Below are 7205 nucleotides of genomic sequence, written 5' to 3'. Positions count from 1 at the left end.
CACTCCACCTCAAAATAAGGATGGCTGTCTGTTCAGACAATCTTGTAAGAAGAAGTATCTCTGTCCTTCCTTACCTGCCTAAGGTACCTTTTGATTCGTTTAATAAAGAGCTGAATGGCCAATAGACAGGTAGCAGAGCATAGGAGGGACTTCCAAGGAGAGAAAGGAACTCTGGGAAAGAATCTGACACACAGGAGATTCCTCAGCCAGATGCAGAGGAGGTTGATCTATGGTACTGAGGAGAGGAGAGATAATGAACCACGTGGCAGACCATAGGATGATAGAAATGAGTTAATTAGGAGCTAGTTTGCAACAAGCCTAAGCTAAAGCCAAGCTTTAATAATTGTTAAGAGTCTCCATGTCACTATTCAGGCGCGGGTGGTCCAAAGAAAGAGTTGTCATACTTGATGCCCATCGTGGAGCACATTTATCCAGGCATAGTGCACGAAAAAGCTGAGAGAAGCTGCAGACAAGGAGCTGGATGTGGCTCCCTAGCAACAGCAGTTCCTCAGACAGGCTCTGTGCTTGTGATATACAGAAGCACGGCTCCTTTAAGAGGCCTTGCTGTGCAGCCAAGAACTTGAGTGGGTCCTGTGAGCAGCTGGTGTGCTCCCTACTACCTGAGTGAAAGCTAGGTGGAAATGCCTGCCCAGCATGGACCCAGCAACTTCCCAGAGCAGTGGAGGTGGTCACCCCAGGCCAGTGTCACAGGCATAAGGCTCAACTCTCACAGAAGGGCAAGCAATTGCTGCAGACCAGAACCAGTAGGGTATCCTGCTAGAAAGACACAAGGGGGAGGTGGAGCAAGCTGCCAGTGCCATGTGCCAAGTGGAGCCACAGAAGGAGCCTGCAGATGCGTGGATGGCAAAAGAAACTTCCCGGGACCATGGCACACATGCCCCATTCTCCCAGGCAAGCTTGTGACTGCTTGGTGTATGCAACCACCCATTCCTGTTGGGTAGGTTGTGGGAAGTGGCCTGGTCCTTTAAGGCTTGCCTCACATGGTCAGAGAATGGCTTCAGGCATGCAGAAGGCCAGGTTCAAAGCAAGTAAACCTCTGAAGAGGTGCACTAAGAATGCATGGAAATGTGCTTAGGGGTTGAAGAAAAAATGGGTATAGACAGTCATAAAAAAATATTTGAAAATAATAAAGATAAATTCTTAAAGAGAAAATAAAGCAATATAAAAAGAATAAGCCACATAAGGAAGGGAAATACCATAACAGGGCATTTGAACCCTAATAGTGCTACATTAGATGCTTTAAAATCAGAAACAAAACATGAAAAGATATGGGACTTAACTGAAATTGGCACAATACTGATTATGATTACTATCATTCTGGTATTTCATATATTATTCTAATAGCCACAGTGGCTTTCTGTGCCCTCTCAAAGGAAAAAAAAGTTTTAGAAATACAGGAAAAAGAAAAATGTAAAATGTGGATTGATAAAAGACATGCCTTAGAAGAAAAATTAGACTTATAAATAACAATGAGAAAGATACTAAAACACAGGCAGGAGGATTAAGAGAAGAGCGACCACATCACCATATAATGAAATGTAACAAGGTCAGCCAAAAGTTGTTAGAAAACCAATGTTAGCTTATTTGGTTACCATATGACAAGGATTACAGGCACTACAACAGCCATTCCAAGAGCGGCTGGAGGCTCAACATATAAAAGAGTTCACCAGCCCTTGGAATTCTCCTTTATTTGTCATTAAAAAGAAATCTAGGAAATGGAGGATGTTAGCAGATGTAAGAGCAATCAATAAAGTCATTCAGCTAATAGGTTCCTTACAACCAGAATCCCACTAACTTCTTTATTACATAAGCCATAGCCTATATAGTAATTGATTTGAAAGATTGCTTTTTCACGATCCCTTTGCATGAGCAAGATAGAGAGAAATTTGATTTCACAATGCCTACTTATAATAATTCTCAACCTGTTCAAAGGTACCAGCATGGGATCATGCCACAGAAAATGTTAAACGGTCCTACCTTATGTCAACATTTTGTACAAAATCATTAGAAATAACTCATAGTTTCCTCAATCTATAATTTATCATTATATAGATAACTTACTGGCTGATTCAGATACCTTAGAAAAAATATTTGGTGAAGTGATGAGAATTTTACCTTGTTGGGTATTATAATTTGTTCCTGAAAAAAGATACAAAGAGGAGATTCTTTCAATTTCCTAGGACATAAGATAGACTTACTGAAAATCCAATCACAGAAGGTACAAATCAGGAGAGATCAATTACAAACTCCTAATGATTTCAAAAATTGATGGGAGATATTAATAGGCTAATGCCCACAATTAGGTAAACAACCCAAGAGCTAAGCAATTTATTTCAAGTCTTACAAGGTGATAAGGACTTTAAATAGTCCAAAAAAATTATCAGCCGAGGCTTATAGAGAATTGACTCTGGTAGAAAAGAGGTTCCGGGATCCACACGTGGACTGCTTGAACCCAAAGCTTGATTCTGTCTTAGTTATTTTGCCTTCTACTCACTCTCCCACAGGAAATCTTATGCACAGAGAAGATAGTGCCTTAGAATGGATATTTTTACCATACAAACAGAGTAAAAAATTAAAGGGCTATGTAGAAAAGGTTTCTGAATTGATTCGGAAAGCAAAAACGAGACTTCATCAACTAGCAGGAATAGACCCAGCAGAAATTGTGGTACCTTTTACTAATGTTGAAATGTCCTCATTATGGGAAGAAAATGAACATTGGCAAAAAGCTCTCAATAATTTCTTTAGAGAGATTCACAGCAAAAATTCCGCAAAGTAAGAGACTTCAGGTGCCTTTGGCTAATGAGCTGCAGCAGCTCCACCCCTTCATAGACTTCCTAAACAGGGGAGTGTGTGACGCAGGCTGCCACCCTTGCTCTAGTAAACTAGTCAGCTTTGGGGGTGCTTACACTCCCATACATGTTCTTGCATCTTATATCTACTGAAACTAAGTGCATGTTCAAACAGGCTCTCTGTAGAAGCATGTTCCTGTCCTGGGTATGCCCATGCTGAGGGAGGCACAGGGCAGGGATGGCAGAGACAGGAGACATGGGAGCCCATCCTGTTAGACCACTTATTGCGTACATAGTGTATTCTATTTTTCCTGTTTGCTCTCATTAGTTTCTGGATGCTTGATCTTCTAGGATGTCCCACCTGAGGTCTTCTGTCTCAGGAGCAGAAGGACTTAAACTATTGCTGGGTGGAGAGCAGAGGAAATTGGAGCCCTCTCCATAACACTTGTGTTCTGTCTCACAGCCTCCAAACTCCTACCTGGATCCTGGGTGTTTGGGGCTCTTGGAGGCAGGTCAGGATCTCCTCTCACTTGCTGCTGTCCTGCACTTGGATGTCAGTTGAAAGCCCACCTCCTCTGAAGGGACCGGCACTGTCCATGACAGAAACAGTCTGTAAGTGATAAAATGCCTGGCTGAAGAAAACTGTAAGACCCCTCAGACTAGACTGTCTTTCTGTCATTATTCAACCATTACTGGTCAGCCACAGTCATATCTCAGACAGGACTGTTTGTTGAGACAAGCCGTTTCTCAAGATATCCCATTTTGCCTGAACAAAACAGTTCTCAGTAAAGAAGGTCATGAGGAGTCTTCCTTAAGACTGTCGTAGCCTGCATGTACCCGCCACAGTCCTATCAACTTTTATTCCTATGTCTCCCACCCCACTCATGAGTCCGGACCAGCTCCCTCCTTTGTACAGACCTCCCATTCCTACAGGAGAGAGTCTGCCCTTGCTGTGTGCTCGAAGCCGCATCTCTTGAGGTCAGATCCTGACTCCTTCCAGACTTTTGCTTCTATATCCTACATTCTAAATCTAACATCTGGTGCCAAAACCTGGGAGAACTTCTGGGGCCACTGCCCATGGGTGGCTCATGGTCTTTCTTCTTAATTTGCCTTCGTGCCCTTGTCTACTCTTGGGATCTATTTCTTCAGGAGCACAGACATACCTGGTGATCTTAATATAAAGGCCAAACAGTTACCAACCTACTTGAGAGCTGTGATCTTTGTGACCTCTGCCTCTGTGAACAGGTCAAGTTCCCCAGACACAGTCTCTGTTTCTTTGGGCTTTACTGGAGCTCTGTGTAAACCCAGGTCATTTGTTTGGGTGATGGCTAGACTGTTTTTCTTCCTTCCTCTCATTTTCTCTATCCTGCTTCTCTCACTCTTCCTCCCTATCATAATTGTCTGACCTCTAGTTCAGAGGTCATTTTCCATCTGACTGTATCACACATCCAACACAGCTAACAAGCTGGACAAGGTAACTCATGAGACCTAAACCAGAGGTGCTCTGTTAGGACTGCAGGAGTCCGCTCATCTCGTCTTGAGACTCACTTAGTTGACAGTTCTGGGAACTTTGCACAGGCTCCACAATCTCCTGACTCCTGGAAGGCACAATTCAGGGAATAGCCTCTCCTACTTTCCATGGCTGATTAATCCCTAAACTCAAAAGATGCCTCGGATGTGGAATTAGACTCCCATTTTTTACCTTGGTCTCATACCCATTGTGGGTTCCAAATTATCTTTACACTCTGTTAACTTTTGTGGGCTAACTGAAAGAATTTCAGTTAGGAGAACTGAGACTCAGGATGACTCTTTGCCTCTCGATACAGGTTTGACCTCAATAAACACTGTATAATAATCATTGACCAGAATGTTGACCTTTTGATTTTAATATCTTAACTGATTTAACTTCATAAAACAGGAGGAAAATGGTCTAATTTTCCCCCCATGTAACTCCATCTACACCTTCTACTATTCTTACCTCCATGTCTCCTTTGTATCTTCATTCCTGTTCTTAGAAACCCAACTCACTAAACACTCTCTCTGATGTTGTCTGGCTAATACAGCCCCGCTACCAAAGCAGAGGTCACCATTCCTGAGAAACCACTCTTCTGCCCCTCCAAGAAGCAGAGCTGCTGTGAGTGACTGAGGAGCTGCAACAGCAGACTCTGCGGCATTGCCATGCCTGGTACTTCTGCCTGCTCTCTCTGGGCATGCGCCTGAGATAAAACGTTCTCTCCTCCTCAGACCACTTTGTTCCACACAGGACTATTTTTGTTTCTGCACAATCTAACAATATAACTACTAAAAATCTCTAAGTTTCTCTTTCACAATAAAAATCAAAAAAATGCAACAATGTTTAAAATCTTAGTTTTCAAAAATATGTCTTATATATAATTAAATAGATACAAACTATTTATTTACACATGACTATGGTTTTTTCTTTACATCTTGTACTGAGCACTATATTGACTTAGTACATTCATTTCTAAAGCTATCGTGTATCATGGTATTAAGAAATAAAAATGGAACAAATTCCACAGGAGTGGCACTGAAACAGCTACCTAGGACAGAGTGGGCCTGAGGAAACAAGCTCCAGGGGAGCAGAAGGCAGGAGCCAGTCCAGTCCTGGGAGCCAATCCAGTCCCAGGACACTGGCGGACCAGGATTGAGCCAGCAACTTGATCCAGAGTCAGCAATCTCCACCTGAACAGAACATTAGTTAACAGAATCTCAGAAAGCCCCAACCACATCTATTAGAGGAAAAGGTGAGTAGAAAAGGTAAGAATACATGAAACACCACAAAAGCAACACAACACCAGTAAAACCTAAAGACACTACAACAGCAAGACCTGAACAACAAGGTATTCCAACGCAAAACTAGATCTCACCAATACCTACCCAGAAACCCAGGCCTACACAAAATACTAGAAGGAAAACTCCAATCCAAGGAAGTTGGCTACACCAACAAAAACACAGACAATTGATGGTCTCATAGCAGCAAATCCCAAAGAAGGGGAAAATGCACAAATTAACATCACCAACAATGAAAACTAAATTAACAAGAGATAGAAATCACTGGAAATTAATATCCCTTAATGTAAATGGACTCAACTCACCTATAAAAAGACACAGGCTAACAGATTGGATATGAAACAGAATCCATCCTTCTTCTGCATACAAGAAACACATCTCAACCTCAGAGACAGACATCATCTCAGAGTAAAGGGTTGGGGAAAAAATATACCAATCAAATGGACCTAAGAAGCAATTGGGTGTAGCTATCCTAATATCTAACAAAATAGATTTCAAGCTAAAACCAATCAAAAGAGACAAAGAAGGTCATTTCATATTAGTCACAGGAAAGATCCATCAAGAGGAAATCTCAACAACCCTCAAGTATTGACTTCATTCCTCTGATATTCAAAAAAGAGATTTGCTCCAACCATTTTCTCCATCAGTTTGTAGAAAATCCTTTGAGAAACCCTCAAACCTCTTTAGACAACTGATCAGGCTACAAGGACCCAGGCAGCACTGACTGAGTATTGCTGAGTCCGGCCAGCACAGCTCACAATTAGGATCAAAATCTTCCCCCCTTCAATCTGAATAAGTTCTCCTTCCACACTGGGGCAACTTTAATTGCTAATGCAAAGAGATTCTTCCCTGCAGTGGTCTGGTCAGCTCTGTGCAGGGGCGAATGTTAATCCCACCAGTTGAGAATAAGATCACTATCACAGTTTAAAATCAAATTTGAAGCAAGCTTCAATTAAATAATGACCATGTTGGTGGACTGTCTGGCCAAGTCCAAATCTGATTTCCAGGGAAATGATCCAAAGTGACGTTTTGCAGGGGCTTAAGAAGGCTTTAGAACCCATAATTCACCACATCCCACAGGTACCTCAGGGCAAGCACACACCTGATGTGTTTCCTTCCGGCACACCTCCTGCTTATGTCAAATTAGTGGCAAGAGTACATCCTGACATATTTCCTGCCTATGTGTGGCCAAGCACGACCAGTGTAGATGGGCAAAGGAAACTTGTCTAGGGGAGTGAACATGAGCTTTATGATCTCCATAAACAGCAGCCTCCAGCATTTCAGGAGCTGTCTGTCCTTGCTTAAGGGGCTTGCACAGCAGAAGCATTTTTGATTCGTGGATCTCTTAGGCACCATAATTAAGCTTTCAAATGTAACTTTGGCTGGCATATTACCCCCCTCGATTTGTATCCTGAGGCAAATCCTTGACTATGTGATAGGTACCTGTTTACATTGGGATCTAATAAACATCAGCTTGATGGTACTCAGACAGAAATTACCATTTAGTTAAGACATCAGTTATATAAGAACCAACAGTAATTAGCAGAAGCAGAAAGATCAAAGGCAGGTAGGTAGAGGGGAGGG

Source organism: Microtus pennsylvanicus, chromosome 4 (genome assembly GCF_037038515.1).
Source record: "Microtus pennsylvanicus isolate mMicPen1 chromosome 4, mMicPen1.hap1, whole genome shotgun sequence".
NCBI classification, from domain to species: domain Eukaryota; kingdom Metazoa; phylum Chordata; class Mammalia; order Rodentia; family Cricetidae; genus Microtus; species Microtus pennsylvanicus.
This window is presented reverse-complemented; position numbering follows the sequence as displayed.